Genomic DNA, 17,534 nt, shown 5'->3' on the forward strand with positions numbered 1-17,534 from the left:
TCAACATTGTAGATCTGTGTGCACGGGCAGGATAAGCGGTGAAGTGGACTTTCTTTCAGGGTATTTCTGCTTAGATGCAAAAAGCAGGAAATGGCATGGCTGAGAGCAGTGCATGGTGGAGACGAGGTGGCCGACAGGCTAAGGCGATAGACTGTTTGCCCATTTGCCGATCTGTACGTGAGGGTTCGGATCCCATCCTCGTCGTTATTACGTTTGATGCTGGTACACTTTCCGAGCTTTTAACTGAAACTTGCCTAAATTAAGCTTTCAAATGCAATTTCGTCAGAATCGCCCTGGTGCTCCTGGGCTGTGCCCCATGCATTACTCATATCTTGTTAAAATTAAAAGAGACCACTGCAATTCTTCAAATTCTTGAATGAAGGTGGAGCAGTGATCGCGATTCAGAGATTGTCGAACTCCTCCTTTCTTCTGTTGAGATTGTCACAGAATGAAAGAGTAGCGGGACCAGAGGCAAATGATTAGGGAGCAGAAACATAAATTTCTCCTTTAGGAGGCAATGCATTTTCAAAAATATTGATCAACCCTAATGAAGAGATTTTCTGTTTTAGTGTCTTTGGTTGAGAGATAAATAATGGGCGAGACATCCTCGTTCTTTTCGGCATACTCTCATGGGATCGCAGGGCCCGGTTTAACGTCTTATTAGAAAGACGGAGGCACCAACAGTGCAGCACTGCCTCAATACTGCACTGGGGTGTCAGCCTGGATTATGTGCTCAAGTCTCTGGAGTGGTGCTTGACTTTGCTGCCGCTGAGCCACGGCTGACACCTACACTCAGTTCATTTGGCTGGAGAGAAATGACGGAGATAAAGGGAAAAATTATAATGGAGTAAACCTTCAATTTGTCGTCCAACAGAAAAGCGGGCATTGTAATCGGCCGCCTGTTATAGAAACAGTCCGATTTATGTTGCCATCAATTACATAAGCATTGAAAATCAGGCCTGTCTATAATGGAATGGGTCGTGGTCAGTTGTTAATCACTCTGGGTCTGTTTAAACATGGAGTGCTCACAGTCCCGGATCATTCTGTGTCTGTTTAAAATGGCAGAGCTCACAGGCCCGGATCATTCCGTTTTTTTAAAAGTAGAGCGATTTCAGCTTTCATGACCAATGCGGCGGGTCTCGTCCGGGATTTTAACCCGGGACCTCTTTCATTTTAAGCCACAAAATTACCCTAAGCGAAAATCATACCCCTACACCAACAAGCCGCCAATGTTCTGCTTCATGTTGCATTGCGATTCCCTGCGCTGGTTCAAACCCAGCTCGCAGAAGTCCTGTTCATTCAGTTAAAATGTTTATCTTCTCCTCAATCCGCTTCTTTTTCCGAACAGTTTCCTTGAATCTGCTCACAATTCTCCCCATAAAAAGAGGCTCAGCAATATCAGTGGCCGCGTGGCCTAATGGATAAGGCGTCTGACTTCGGTTGCGAGTTTTTCAGTTATCAGAAGAATGTAGGTCCGAGTCCTGCCGCGGTCGTTTAATTAACTGGGCGGCAATTTTTATGTTTTGAATCTAGCTTCAATCCGACCGTTTTTGACTAGTCCCTCAACTGAAGCAGCGGAAGGCCTTTTGCTTTCCAAGCATTAACGCTGAATCTTACGTGAAATGCAATTTCGTGAAAACTGCACTGGTGTTGCTGGTCTGTGCCCCTGCATTGCTCATATCTAGTTAAAATTGAAACATTCCACTGGAATTCCTCAACTACCTTGAACGAAGGTGGAGCAGAGACCGCGAATCGGAGAATGAGAACCCTCCCTTCCTTCTTCTGAGATTGGCACCGAATGAAAGACTAGCGGCAACAGAGGCAAATGATTAGGGAGCAGAAACATAAATATCTCCTTTGGGGGCAATTTAATTTCAAAAATATTTATCAAACTTAATGACGAGATTTTCTGTTTTACTCTCTTTGGTTGAGATATAAATAATGCGCGAGAAATCCTCGTTCTTTTCAGCATTCTCTCATGGGATCTGAAGCCCCAGTTTAACGTCTTCCTAGAAAGACGACACTGCAGCACTACCTCAGTACTGCACTGGAGTGTCAGCCTGGATTATGTGCTCAAGTCTCTGGAGTGAGGCTTGAGTATGCTACCGCTGAGCCACGGCTGACACCTAAACTCAGTTCATTTGGCTTGAGTAAAATGACGGAGATAAAGGGAAAAATGATAATGGAGTAAACTTTCAACTTGGCGTCCAAGAATAAACCTGGCATTGTTATAGAAACAGCGAGATTAATGTTGACATCGATTTCATAAGCATTGCAAATCAGGCCTGTCAAAAATGAGCGGCGTCGTTATCAGTTGCGAATCATTCTGGGTCTGTTTAAACCGGGAGTGCTCACAGTCCCGGATCATTCTGTGTCTGTTTGAAATGGCAGAGCTCACAATCCTGGATCACGCCTTTTTTTTTTAGAAATGGAGCGATTTCAGCTTTGATGACCGAGTTGTTGAGTTTAACTAAATGTGGCAGGGCTCGTGGGGGATTTGAACACAGGCCCTCTCGCATTTTAAATCGTCAAATGCTTAAAGCGAGAATCATACTCCTAGACCAACAAGCCGCTGATGGGCATTTCTACTTAGATGCAAAAAGCAGGAAATGGAATGTCTGAGAACAATGCGTCAGCGAGACGAGGTGGCCGAGAGGTTAAGGCGATGGACTGCTAATCCATTGCGTGCTACACGTGTGGGTTTGAATCCCATCATCGTCATTACTGTGTTACATGTTTGTTGCTGATGCACTTTGCTGATGCACTTTGCTGGTGCAGTGCATCTTGCAGATGGTACACACTGCAGCCACAGTGCACCGGTGATGGAGGGATTGAATGTTGAAGGTGGTGGATGGAGTGCCAATCAAACGGGCTGCTTTATCCTGCATGGTGTCGAGCTTCTTGAGTGTTGTCGGAGCTGCACTCATCCAGGCAACTGGAGAGTATTCCATCACACTCCTGACTTGTGCCTTGTAGATGGTGGAAAGGCTTTGGGGAGTCAGGAGGTGAGACACTCGCCGCAGAATTCCCAGCCTCTGGCCTGCTCTTGTAGCCACAGTATTTATATGGCTGGTCCAGTTCAGTTTCTGATCAATGGTAACCCCCAGGATGTTCATAGTAGGGGATTCAGCGATGGTAATGCCATTGAATGTCAAGGGGAGATGGTTAGAGTCACGCTTGTTGGAGATGGTCATTGCCTGGCATTTGTGTGGTGCGAATGTTACTTGCCACTTGTCAGCCCAAGTCTGAATGTTGTCCAGGTCTTGCTGCATATGGACACGGACTGCATCAGTATCTGACGAGTCTCGAATGGTGCTGAACAGTGTGCAATCATCAGCGAACATCCCCACTTCTGACCTTATGATGGAGGGAAGGTCATGATGAAACAGCTGAAGATGGTTGGGCCTAGGACACTGCCCCGAGGAACTCCTGCAGTGATGTCATGTGATTGAGATGAATGACCTCCAACAACCACAGCCAACTTCCTTTGTGCTAGGTATGATTCCAAACAATGGGGAGTTTTCCCCTTGATTCCCATTGACTACAGTTTTGCTAGGGCTCCTTGATGCCACACTCGATCAAATGCTGCCTTGATGTCAAGGACAGTCACTCTCACCTCACCTCTTGAGTTTAGCTCTTTTGTCCATGTTTGGACCAAGGCTGTAATGAGGTCAGGAGCCGAGTGGCCCTGGTGGAACCAAAACTGGGCGTCAGTTAGCAGGGTATTGCTGAGTAAGTGCCGCTTGATAGCACTGTCGACGACACCTTCCATCACTTTGCTGATGATTGAGTGTAGACTGATGGGATGGTAATTGGCCGGGTCGGATTTGTCCTGCTTTTTGTAGACAGGACATACTTGGGCAATTTTCCACATTGCCGGGTAGATGCCAGTGTCATAGCTGTACTGGAACTGCTTGGCTAGGGGTGCAGCTAATTCTGGAGCACAAGTCTTCCGTACTATTGCCGGAATGTTGTCAGGGCCCATAGCCTTTGCAGTATCCAGTATCTTCAGCCGTTTCTTGACATCACGTGGAGTGAATTGAATGGGCTGAAGACTGGCATCTGTGATGCTGAGGCCCTCAGGAGGAGGCCGAGATGAATCATCCACTCGGCACTTCTGGCTGAAGATAGTTGCAAATGCTACAGCCTTGTCTTTTGCACTCACGTGCTGGGCTCCACCATCATTGAGGATGGGAATATTTTTGCAGCCTCCTCCTCCTGTTAACTGTTTGATGCTGCTGCACTTTCCAAGCATTTCACTGAATATTACTTGAAATGCAATTTCGTGAAAGCTGCACTGGTGTTGCTGGTCTGTGTCCCTGCATTGCTCATGTCTTGTTAAGATTAAAACATTCCACTGGAATTCCTCAACCACCTTGAATGAAGGTGGAGCAGAGATCGCAAATCGGAGATTGAGAACCCTCTCTTCCTTCTTCTGAGATTGGCATCGAATGAAAGACTAGCGGCAACAGAGGCAAATGATTAGGGAGCAGAAAAATAAATTTCTCCTTTGGGGGCAATTCAATTTCAAAAATATTTATCAAACTTAAAGACGAGATTTTCTGTTTTACTGTCTTTGGTTGAGAGATAAATAATGCGTGAGAAATCCTCGTTCTTTTCAGCATTCTCTCATGGGATCTGAAGGCCCAGTTTAATGTCTTAATAGAAAGACGGCACTGCTGACAGTGCAGCGCTTCCTCGGTACTGCACTGGAGTGTCAGCCTGGATTATGTGCTCAAGTCTCTGGAGTGGGGCTTGAGTTTGCTGCCACTGAGCCATGGCTGTCAACTAAACTCAGTTAATTTGGCTGCAGTAAAATGACGGAGATAAAGGGAAAAATGATAATGCAGTAAACTTTCAACTTGGCATCCAAGAGTAAACCGGGTATCGTTATAGAAACAGCACGATTTATTTTGCCATCAATTTCATAAGCATTGCAAATCAGGCCTGTCTATAATGGGCGGGGTCGCGGTCAGTTGCGAATCATTCTGGGTCTGTTTAAACCGGGAGTGCTCACAGTCCCGGATCATTCTGTGTCTGTTTGAAATGGCAGAGCTCACAGTCCCGGATCATGCCGTTTTTTTTTAGAAGTAGAGCGATTTCAGCTTTGATGACCGAGTTTTTGAGTTTAACAAAATGTGTCAGGGCTCGTCTGGGATTTGAACCCGGGACTTCTCGCATTTTAAATCGTTAAATGCCCAAAGTGACAATCATACCCCTAGACCAATAAGCCGCCGATATCATCCTCTCATTTGCATTGAGTTTCACTGCGCTGGTACGAATCCAGTTCGCAGAGGACCTGTTTATTCAGTTGAAAAATTATTATCTTTTCCTCAATCCACTTCTTTTTTCGAGCAGTTGCCTTGAACCTGCTCACAATTCGCCCCATGTAAAGAGGTTCAGCAACATCAGCGGCCGCATAGACTAATGGATAATGCTTCTGACTTCCGTTGCGAATTTCTTCAGTTATCAGAAAAGTGCAGGTTCGCGTCCTGCCACGGTTGTTCAGTTATCTGGGTGACACTTTTTCTGTTCTGAACCTGGCTTCAAACTGACCATTATTGACAGTCCATCACCTCAAGCAACGGAAGGCCTTTTGCTTACATTAAGCTGATTGTACATTTTCAGCATTGTAGATCTGTGTGCACGGGCAGGATAAGCGGTGAAGTTGACTTTCTTTCAGGGTATTGCTACTTAGATGCAAAAAGCAGGAAATGGAATGTCTGAGAGCAGTGCATCGGTGAGACGAGGTGGCCGAGAGGTTAAGGTGATGGACTGCTAATCCATTTTGTGCTGCAAGCGTGGGTTGGGATGCCATCCTTCTCGTTACTGTTAAATGTTTAAAAAAAAAAAAAATTAAATCATTGATGGGATGTGGACGTCGCTGGCTGGCTAGGCCTGCATTTAGTGCCCATCCCTACTTGCCCTTGAGGAGATGGTGGTGAGCCGCCTTCTTGAACCGCTGCAGTTCATATGGTGTAGGTACTCCCACAATGCTGTTAGGAAGGGAGTTTCAGGATTTTGGCCCAGCGACAGTGAAGGAACGGCGATACAGTTCCAAGTCAGTATGGTGTGTGGCTTGAAGGGGAACTTGTAGGTGGTGATGTTCCCATGCGTCTGCTACCCTTGTCCTTCTAAGTGGTAGAGGTCGCGGGTTTGGAAGGAGCTGTTGAAGGAGCTTTGGCGAGTTGCTGCAGTGCACCTTGTAGATGGTACGCACTGCAGCCAAAGTGCGCCGGTGGTGGAGGGAGTGAATGTTGAAGGTGGTGGATGGAGTGCCAATCAAGCAGGCTGCTTTATCCTGAATGGTGTTCAGCTTCTTGAGTGTTGTTGGAGCTGCACTCATCCAGGCAAGTGGAGAGTATTCCATCACACTCCTGACTTGTGCCTTGTAGATGGTGGAAAGGCTTTGCGGAGTCAGGAGGTGACACACTCGCCGCAGAATTGCCAGCCTCTGGCCTGCTCTTGTAGCCACAGTATTTATATGGCTGGTCCAATTCAGTTTCTGATCAATGGTAACCCCCAGGATGTTGATAGTGGGGGATTAAGCGATGGTAATGCCATTGAATGTCAAGGGGAGATGGTTAGAGTCTCGCTTGTTGGAGATGGTCATTGTCTGGCACTTGTGTGGTGCGAATGTTACTTGCCACTTGTCAGCCCAAGTCTGAATGTTGTCCAGGTCTTGCTGCATATGGACACAGACTGCATCAGCATCTGACGAGTCTCGAATGGTGCTGAACAGTGTGCAATCATCCCCACTTCTGACCTTATGATGGAGGGAAGGTCATTGATGAAACCGCTGAAGATATTTTGGCCGAGGACACTGCCCTGAGGAACTCCTGCAGTGATGTCATGTGATTGAGATGAATGACCTCCAACAACCACAGTCAACTTCCTTTGTGCTAGGTATGATCCCAACCAATGGAGTGTTTTCCCCTTGATTCCCATTGACTTCAGTTTTGCAGGTTTCTCTAGTTGTGTTTATCTTTCATTCTTCATCTATGAGCTGTTTCTAAATCCGTGAGTTTGTGCTGCTTTGTGGGTGAGCAGCAGACTTGTAGATATGTGCTGTTCGCTCTCCCAGATTGAGAATGTGGAAAATGTGGAGCAGTCTTCTGTAAACAAGCGGATTTACATATTTACCTCACAGTTTCCACACATCTGGAACTGAATTCCCGCTTTTAATTATAAAATCGCGGAATTTTTGACAGTTATTGTTTTAAATCTTCTGCAATGTCGCCAAACTGAGGGAATTGGGGATTTTAGATTAAAGAGCGGGGGCTCATCCGGGATTTGGGTCCTCGCCTCTCGCTTTTAAATCAATGGATTTTTCTGTGCGAGAATCATACCGCTAGACGCCATCTTTCAATGTCTCACGTCTCTGTGTCTTGTCTCTCTGTGTTTTCCACTGATGGACGTCTCAGGCTTCCTTCAACTGCCAAGTCTGATCTAACCTGCCGCACCAGCAGGAAAGGGTAAAGAAAGAAACAATGACTGAGACGGCAGGGAACGTCTTTAAAAAGTGAAATTCGAATTTTCAGACCGAACCCGGTGAAGTCAGGATGATATTGTTGACTTGAAATATTTCGGGTACCACTTGATATTGCTGTACATTTTATAGGAACTCGAGGTTGTAAGGACAGAAGCAGTCTGAAAGAAATCATACACCTTCGTTTACCAGCGGCTTGTTTGTCTCGGAGTTTGAATCTCGCTCGAGGGATTTCATTGGTTGCTATGGGAGAGGTTCCCAGATTCAAACGCTGTTTTTGTACAGTTGCAGAATGTGCGCAGATTGAAGCTGACATGATAATTGTTTACAACTCAACTGACCTCATTGGCGATTCTCAGTCCTTGAAGGACATCAATGTGGTTTTGCTTTAAAAGTTCATCACCGAAACCTGACTGAACAGCGACTTCTGGTGGGACTCAAACCCACAACATTTGAATGATCTTTCCAGCCATTACACTAGAAAGGCCAATGCGCTACCCATTGCGCCACAGAGCCGATTACGGCAGATGACGCTGAATCGATGAGATTGAGCTTCTTTGTGGGTGACCGGGAGACTTGACGATATGTTCAGATGATTTCCCTGTAAATAATTGCCAGCTCCGTCTTTTCCCAAAGTTTGTACAAACGTATTAATGAGAGGATCAGATACATCGCTTGGGGAAAATCGTCCACTAAACATTGAATGTTAACAGTATTTATTGTGAGCGGTTTAGATTTATTCTGGTATAAAAGTCGCCGCGATCTGGGCCTGATTCGAGCAGGCGGTCTTATGATCTGGAGTCAGACGGGTTCCCGAAATCCTATTGCATCTCAAATACCCTCATATACAGGCTCTTCCATTATAGGGTGGTACTTTGAGATACCACGCCATCAATTCTAACTGTGTGACACATGAAGGCTTTCCGACCCCCGCCAGCTCCCGCGGGGTGTGAGACAGCCTTGCGAAGCAGCATTCCCTGTCAGCGCCCATATCCCGCTTGCTTCTGCCGACTGCTGCCAGTGATCTGCAACAAATACATTTGCAGGTACAGGGCACAAAGAATCATCAGGGAAAGAGGCATGAACTCAAAATCCAAATTAGAGCGACAGGATCAGAGGGTCAGTTAATGTCCTGGGGTGTGCACTTCCGTCAGAGCGGCAAACAAATAGGTTTAAGAGAGAGAGAATCTATTTCCTCTGTTGGGAGGGTCCAGCACAATGGGGCACAACCGTAAAATCAGAGCTACCCCGTTCAGGGATGATGTAAGGAAGCGTTTCTTCACACAGACGGTAGTAGGAAACTTGAACTCTCTTCCCGAAACAGTTGTTCAGGCTGGGGATCAATTGACAATTTCAAAATGAGATCGATCGGTTTGTGTTCGGCGAGGATGTGAAAGTTTATGGAATCATCGAAGGTAGCTGGAGTTCAGATGCAGATCTGCCATGATCTAATTGAATAGCGAGCAGGCTCGAGGGCCTGAATGGCCTCCTGCTGTTTCTATGTTCCTATGACAGTAACAGGACAGAAACGTCAACAGCTGCAAACATACATCGCATTTTATTCATATTAAACAGCAAAAATATCCAGGCCGTGCGCAACTACGCTGTGGTCAGAAGAATTAAGTGAAGCCGACGTGTGGCGCTGTGATGGTCTCATGGTTAGTGCCCTGCATTGTGGCCGCAGTAACCTCGGTTCAAACTTAAATCACGTCACAGCTCGCTTTGCATCTTCTGTCCTCTGCGGAACCTGCTAATGGAACAGACTGAAAAATCAATCTTTACGACATTAAAAATGATGTTTTGTTGGCGGTGAAAAGCTATTTACTCCTTTTAAACCCCGCGCTCTCACATGCCTGACCTTGATGCTTCATAATTCAAACCCGCCTCTTCTCCCAGCTTTTTCTTCTTCAACAATCAGTAGCCATTCTTTACTTGCCTCCTTACATTTCATTGTCACTTGCCTGCGGCATTACCTTAATCTAACATTCACTTTCATGTGCTTACGTGGTTAATTTCTCTCTGCTACCACCGCGGTTCATGGTGGCACATGTCCCATTCGCAGCAATGTACAACCAGTCGATACATTTAGATCTGTGTGACCACTTGACAGATAAGCACTGCAAAAGCAGCACTGGACTTTAGAAGGACAGCGGCGGGATTGTTCACGAAATTTCCTTGGAGAATCTTGTGATATCTTGTTAACTGAAGAAGTGGGTTCTGTATTGATGCTGGCTGGCGCTTTTCCCAAAACTTTTGCAGTGCGTGAGCGACAGGCAGCGTTACCTAGCTGCCAACGAGGGGTGAAATCTGAGCTATTGGCCCGCTGTTATGTTGCAGTTAGATCGGAAGTGTTCCGTCTTAATCTTAACAAGTCTTTTGAAGTGTGTGATTGAAATAAATCTATATATATAAATCGGTACATCTCTCTGTCTGTCTCTCTGTCTGCCTCTTTGTCTTTCTGTCTGTCCGGCTATACAATCAAAAGTTATAGAGCGTACCTACACGTATGTTGTATTGAAAGAAACCTTATTGTTAGGGGACTCTGGTAGGTGTATTTACTTTTTTGTCAGACAAAAATTGTTTGGACAGTATACATAAAATTTTAAAAATCCTCAAAAATCCACTCATTAGCTGTTGACCAATCCTACCTCTCATTAGCGTTAAGTGATGTGCTGCTTGACCAATTCTACAGTTCACTCATCTGATGGTTGACCAATCAGTGCAGCACGGGCGGATCCTAATCCTCCAGTCTCGCTAAATTTCGCCGCCATTTTTCCCATCCCCACAGGGACAGCAGCAGCAAAAGAAACCCCCACATTGCGGCTCCCGATCCCGCTCCCGCCCCACCGGAGCGGCAGGTAAGTTGGGCTCACTGGGGCCGTGCCTCGCAACTGCTGGGCGCGACACACACCGTGGTCCAGCGAGCGGCAGCGGCCGGCCGTCCTCGGCCCTGAAGCGCTAGGCCCCTCATGGCCGCTATCACAACGGCTCCGGGCCTCAGGCACTAGGCAGGGAGAGGGGAGGGAGGGGGAGGGGAGGGAGGGGGAGGACAGCACAGGGGGAGAGGGGGAGAGGGGGGTGACAGACGGGGGCAGGGAGACCGCGCAGCCCAAAATTGCCCTGGCAACGCCGGGCACCCCAAGTTGTAGATGATAAATGGAAAGAGCACTCGTGGGTGAATGCAGCGATTACAGGAGGTTGGCCATAATTGAAATGTTTTTGAATGCCCGTGGCACGGGACCCTGTGTTCTTTATGAAGAGTGGGAGCAGGGATAAAGATTAACAGAAATAAAATGTACTGACTTGTTGCGAATCAGAAAACTGCACTGGTCTGTGATCAGCGAAAGTTTGAAATTAAATTCATTTCCAAAGGATAAAGTTAACCCTTTCTTCCAGCTCCCTCATCATTTGCTGTTTCCGTTAATCTTTCAAGCGGTGTAAGAACATAAGAAGATAAGAAATAGGAACAGGAGTAGGCCATTCGGCCTTTCGAGCCTGCCCTGCCATTCATTGAGATCATGGCTGATTTCTGCCTCAACTCCATTCACCGGCCCTATCGGCATATCCCTTAACGCCCTTACTAGTCAGAAAACTATCGACTTCTGTTTTGAATATACCCAATGAAAGAGCCTCCACAGCCAACTGGGCTAGAGAATTCCAAATATTCACCACCCTCTGTGTGAAGAAATGTCTTCTTATCTCATTCCTAAATGGCCTACCCTTTAACCTGAGACAGTGGCCCCTGGTTCTAGACTACCGAGCCTTGGAAAACATTCTCCCAGCATCCACACTATTATAATATTGCATGCTTCAATGCGATCCTCTCTCATTGTTCTGAATTCAAGAGAATATAGGCCAAGTTTACTCAATCTCTTCTCATAGGATGGTCCCGCCATCTGAGGAATCAATCTCGTGACTCCTCGATGCAGCCCCTCTATGGCAAGTATATCCTTCCATAGGAAAGGAGATCAAAATTGTACACAGTACTCCAGGTGTGGCCTCACCAATGCCCTGTATATTTGGAGTAAGACTTCTTCACTCCTGTAACCAAATCATCTTGTAATGAAGGCCCGCATACCAATTGCCTTCCTAATGACTTGCTGCACCTGCACATTCACTTTCAGTGACTGATATACAAGGACAGCCAGGTCCCTTTGCTCATCTGCATTCCCCAATTGTTCACCATTTAGGAAGTACTCTGCCTTTCTGTTTTTTCTAACAAAGTGGATACCCTCACATTTATCCACATTATCTTCCATCTGCCATGTTCGAGCCCACTACTGAGCCTGTCGAGATCCCCTTGAAGCCTCCTCACTTCCTTTTCACAACGGACCCTGCCACCTAGCTTTGTATCATCAGTTAATTTGGAAATGTTACATTTAGTCCCCTCATCCAAATCATTGATATAGATTGTGAATCGGTGGGGCCCAAGCACCAATCCTTGCGGTACCCCACTAGTCAATGCCTGCCATCCTGAAAAAGACCCGTTTATCCCTCCTCTTTGTTTTATGTCTGTTAACCTGTGTAAAGCCCGTGTGGGTTGGAGTTCACTCTCAGCTATTCCCAGCGACGTGAAAATGAAACACGAGGAGATGAGGATTACCCCGAACAGCAGAACTGGGCACTGACTTTATTTCGATTGCTGAGTGAGTTGTTCTGGTCCTTTAATATTTCCTTCACCACGAAAACGCCTGTTTTAACTCACAGGCATTAATGGGCGGTTTTATTAAATGGTGGATAGTTTCCATCAAATAGATTTGAATAAATCGGCAAAAAGACGAGGTTCGGACTGGAACTCATAAGATATCGATCACAGCGTTAAAATCAAAGTCAGCCTCATTGTCCAATGAGGCAGGGAAGCACGAACAAAGAGGAAGGGAATGAAGCAAGGAGGGAAGGAAGGGAAGATGGAGGAAGGCGCTCTCGATTCCAGCTTCTTTCCATTAGAGCTGGGTGAAATATTAGGTGGAGAAATTGGGAGAATTTTACCAATCAGGGAGAGAAAATATCGTCTAACTTGGGGACTGTAACATTTTCAATCTACGTATCTTCCAACTCGATTAACAGTCCTGAGACTTTAACCTCTCACCAACCTCGAACTAACATTATTATCCAAAAGGAATCATCCAAAAATCCCTTTTATTTCAGTATTTCTGTTTCCAAACGGTAGAAACAATCTGCCCGTGCTCCCAGATTGACAATGTGGAAAATATGGAGAAGGCTTCTGGAAACAAATGGATTTAAATATTTACCTCACAGTTTCGGCACTTCTGGGACTGAATTCCTGCTTTAAATAATAAAATTGCCGTTTTCTTGCAATGTACTGAACACATGCTGATTTTCTGGCAGTTATTATTTGAAGACTTGTTGAATGTCTCCTGGCCGAGGAAAGTGCTTCTATTAAAATATTGGGGCGTGTCCGGGATTTGAACCAGGCACCTCTTGCATTTTAATTGATGTGAATTCCCAAAGCGTGAAACACACCGCTAGAAGAAAGAGCCGCCAACCCTGCACAGACAGTTTAAACTCAGCACTTAACATTTCACATACATAAAGCAGATATTGTAGATCAGAGACAGCATTAAGGGAAATTAGAGAAGCGTGCAGTAAGGGCACAGTAGACATCATGGGCGACATTAATCTACATAGAGATTGGGCTAAGGAAATTAGTAACAATACTGTGGAGGAGGAATTCCTGGAGTGTTTACGGGGTGATTTCCTGGACCAATATGTCGAGGAACCAACCAGAGGTCAGGCCATCTTAGACTGGGCATTAGGTAACGAGAAAGGATTAATTAGCAATCTTGTTGTACGAGGCCCCTTGCGTCGGAGCGATCATTATATGATAGAATTCTTCATTAAATGGAGAATGAAGTAGTTGACTCAGAAACTAAGGTCCTGAATTTAAATAAAGGAAACTACGATGGGCTGAGGCACGAATTGGGTAAGATTGATTAGGGCATGTCACTCAAAGTGGATATGCAATGGCAAACATTCAAAGACGGCATGGAAGAACTATTGTATTTGTTCATCCCAGTTTGGCATAAAAATAAAACAAAAATGGTGACGCAACCGTGGCTAACAAGGGAAATTAGGGATAGCATAAGATCCAAGGAGAGGACATATAAATTGGCCAGAAAAAGCATTAAACCTGAGGTTTCGGAGCAGTTTAGAATTCAACAAAGGAGGACAAAGGGATTAATTAAGAAGGGGAAATTAGAATATGAGAGTAAGCTTGCTGGGAACATAAAAACTGACTGTAAAAGCTTTAATAGATATGTGAAGAGGAAAAGATTGGTGAAGTCAAGCGTAGGTCCCTTGCAGTCAAAATCAGGGGAATTTATAATGGGGAACAAAGAAATGGCAGACCAATTAAATACATATTTTGGTTCTGTCTTCACAAAGGAGGACACAATAACATCCCAGAGATGTCGGGGAACATAGGGTCTGACGAAAGGGAGGAACTGAAAGAAATCAGTATTTGTAGGGAAATTGTGTTAGGGAAATTGATGGGATTGAAGGCCGGCAAATTCCCAGGGCCTGATAATCTACATCCTAGGGTACTTAAGGAAGTGGCGCTAGAAATAGTGAATGCATTGCTTATCATCTTCCAACATTCGATGGAATCTGGAACAGTACCCATGGATTGGAGGGATGCTAATGTTAACCCACTATACAAAAATGGTGGTAGAGAGAAAACGGGTAATTATAGACCGGTAAGCCTGACATCGGTAGTGGAGAAAATGCTAGAGCCCATTATAAAAGATTTAATAGCAGAGCACTTGGAAAACAGTGACAGGATCGGACAAAGTCAACATGGATTTATAAAAGCTTAATCGTGCTTGACTAATCTACTGGAATTCTTTGAGGATGCAACTTGTAAAATAGATAAGGGAGAACCAGTGGATCTGGTGTATTTGGACTTTCAGAAGGCTTTCGATAAGATCCCACATAAGAGATTAGCGTGTAAAGTTAAGGCACATGGGATTGGGGGCAAGGTATTGACTTGGATAGAGAACTGGTAGGCAGACAGAAAGCAAAGAGTTGGATTAAATGGGTCTTTTTCCACGTGGCAGGCAGTGACTAGTGGTGTACCGCAGGGTTCAGTCCTTGGACCCCAGCTATTCACAATATATATTAATGATCTAGACAAGGGAACTAGATGTATTATCTCCAAATTTGCAGATGACACAAAGCTGGGTGTGCGTGTGTGCTGTGAAGAGGGTGCCGAGATACTCCAGGATGATTTGGACAGGTTGGGTGATTGGGCAGAAGCATGGCAGATGCAATATAACGTGGATAAATGCGAGGTTATCCACTTTGGTGGCAAAAACAGGAAGGCAGATTATTATCTGAATGGCAATAGATCGGGAGAAGGGGAAGTGCAACGAGACCTGGGTGTCCTTGTGCACCAATCGCTGAAGGTAAGCATGCAGGTGCAGCAGGCAGGTAAGAAGGCAATTGGTATGTTGGCCTACGTAGCGAGAGGGTTTGATTACAGGAACAAGGATGCCTTGCTGCAGTTGTACAGGGCCTTGGTGAGACCACATCTTGAGTATTCTGTGCAGTTTTGGTCGCCTTATCTGAGGAAGGATGTTCTTGCCATGGAAGGAATTCAGCGAAGATTCACCAGGCTGATACCTGCGATGGCAGGAATGACGTATGAGGAGAGATTGGGTCGATTGGGCTTGTACTCCCTGGAATTTAGAAGAATGAGATGGGATCTCATTGAAACTTATAAAATTCTGACAAGACTGGACAGACTAGATGCAGGAAGGATGTTCCCGATAGTCAGGGAGTCCAGAACCAGGTGTCACAGTCTAAGGATAAGGGGTAATCCATTTATGAGAGAAATGAGGAGGAATTTCTTCACCCAGAGAGTGGTGAACCTGTGGAATTTTCTACCACAGAAGGCAGTAGAGGCCAATTCATCAAGTATATTCAAGAAGGAGTTGGATATATTTCTTAAGCCTAAAGGGATCAAGGGGTATGGGGAGAAAGCAGGGACCGGAAACTGAATTTCGATGATCAGTCATGATCGCATTGAATGGCGGAGCAGGCTTGAGGGACCGGATGGCCTACTCCTGCTCCTATCTTCTATGTTTCTATGTTTCTCTTTTAAATCTCAAATATTGCTCAAATGCTTCAAAATGTGAATATGACATTAAATGTGTTTCAATACAGTGGGGGGATTTAAAGCAGATTCGGTGCCAATAGATTCCAAGGTGATCTTCCCTGTACGATAACAACTTGTCCTTTGACTTCACTCATTTCCTCCAAATGAAAGATGTTGCTATGGGTACCCACATGTATCCTCGCTATGCCTGCCTTTTCGTGGGATATGTGGAACAATCTTTTTTCCAGTCCTACTCACGTCCCCTCCTGATGCGCTATCAATAACTCAAAAGACTGAGATTAAGCGAGTAATTAACAGGCTTTCATTAGCAAGAGAATGAATATGTGCCTCGAGTGGTCGACCGGTCCAGAATAGAGAGGGACTGTGGAGCAGTCACCTTTATACCTGGATTCGTGGGAGGAGTCAGCCGAGGCATGTACAGGCATGTACACAGTGGAATACAAACAGTGCTTTATCACATTCATCCCTTGCTTAAAAATGAGTCTGGCGGGGTGAAGTGTATTAAAAGTTAGTCTATTGGAGTCTCTCCAGAGGTCTTGTCTGCCGCTGTGATCGACGTGGTGACGGCAGGGGTAGTGAAGCTTCTGGCGTCGAGTCCCGCGTAGGCTGGGGCACTGGTGTGTAGTCCTCGTAGGTGTCGAGCGGGTTGCAGGGCCCAGTCCTGCCATCTGCTCGGGCTGGATATCGGATCGTGGGGGGCGGTGGTAGTGGGTAGTGGGTTACTGCGGCCCCCGAGGGTGCGAGGTCTCGTATGGAGACTGTGTCCTCCCGCCCGTCCGGGTACGCAATGTAAGCGTACTGGCGGTTGGCGTGGAGGAGGTCGACCCTCTCGACCAGATGGTCCATTTTATGGGTCCTCACGTGTCTTCTCAGTAGGACCGGCCCTGCAGACGTCAGCCATGGCGGTTGTGATGTCCCTGATGTGGACTTCCTTGGGAAGACAAACATTTTCTGATGAGGGGTGGCGTTAGTGGCAGTGCAGAGCAGTGACCGAATAGAGTGGAGTGCATCGGGGAGCACATCCTTCCAGCGGGAGGTCGGAAGGCCCCCAGACTTCAAGGCTAGCAGGGCGGCCTTCCAAACTGTCGCATTCTCTCTTTCCACCTGTCCATTCCCCCGGGGGTTGTAACTGGTGGTCCTGCTTGAGGCAATACCCCTAGTTAGCAGGTACTGATGGAGTTCGTCGCTCATAAACGATGAGCCCCGGTCGCTATGGATATAGCTGGGGAAACCGAACAGGGTGAAGAGGTCGTTCAGACATTTAATGCCCATGGCACTGGTCATGTCCGGGCAGGGGATGGCGAATGGGAAACGGGAGAACTCATCAATAATGTTGAGGAAGTGCACATTGCGGTCGGAGGAGGGGAGAGGCCCTTTATAAATCAACGCTCAGGCGCTCGAAGGGGCGAGTGGCTTTTATCAGGTGAGCCCTGTCTGGTCTATAAAAGTGCGGTTTGCACTCAGCGCAGACTTGGCAGTTCCTGGTCATCGTCCTCACCTCCTCAATGGAGTAAGGCAGGTTGCGGGCCTTGATGAAGTGGAAGACCCTGGTGACCCCCGGGTGGCAGAGGTCATTGTGGAGGGCCCGCAGCCTATCGATCTGTGCGCTGGCGCAGGTGCCAAGCGATAGAGCATCCGGGGGTTCATTGAGCTTCCCGGGCCGGTACAAGATCTCGTAATTGTAGGTGGAAAGTTCGATTCTCCACCTCAAGATCTTGTCGTTTTTGATTTTGCCCCTCTACTTGTTGTTAAACATAAAAGCAAATGAACGCTGGTCAGTGAGCATGGTAAATCGTTTTCCGGCCAGGTAGTGCCTCCAATGACGCACAGCCTCCACAATAGCCTGGGCCTCCTTCTCAACAGCGGAGTGTCTGGTCTCCGAGCCCTGGAGGGTTCGTGAAAAGAAGG

This window comes from Somniosus microcephalus, unplaced genomic scaffold (genome assembly GCF_052327205.1).
Source record: "Somniosus microcephalus isolate GS21.2 unplaced genomic scaffold, FLI_Smic_1.0 unresolved_chr1, whole genome shotgun sequence".
NCBI lineage: Eukaryota > Metazoa > Chordata > Chondrichthyes > Squaliformes > Somniosidae > Somniosus > Somniosus microcephalus.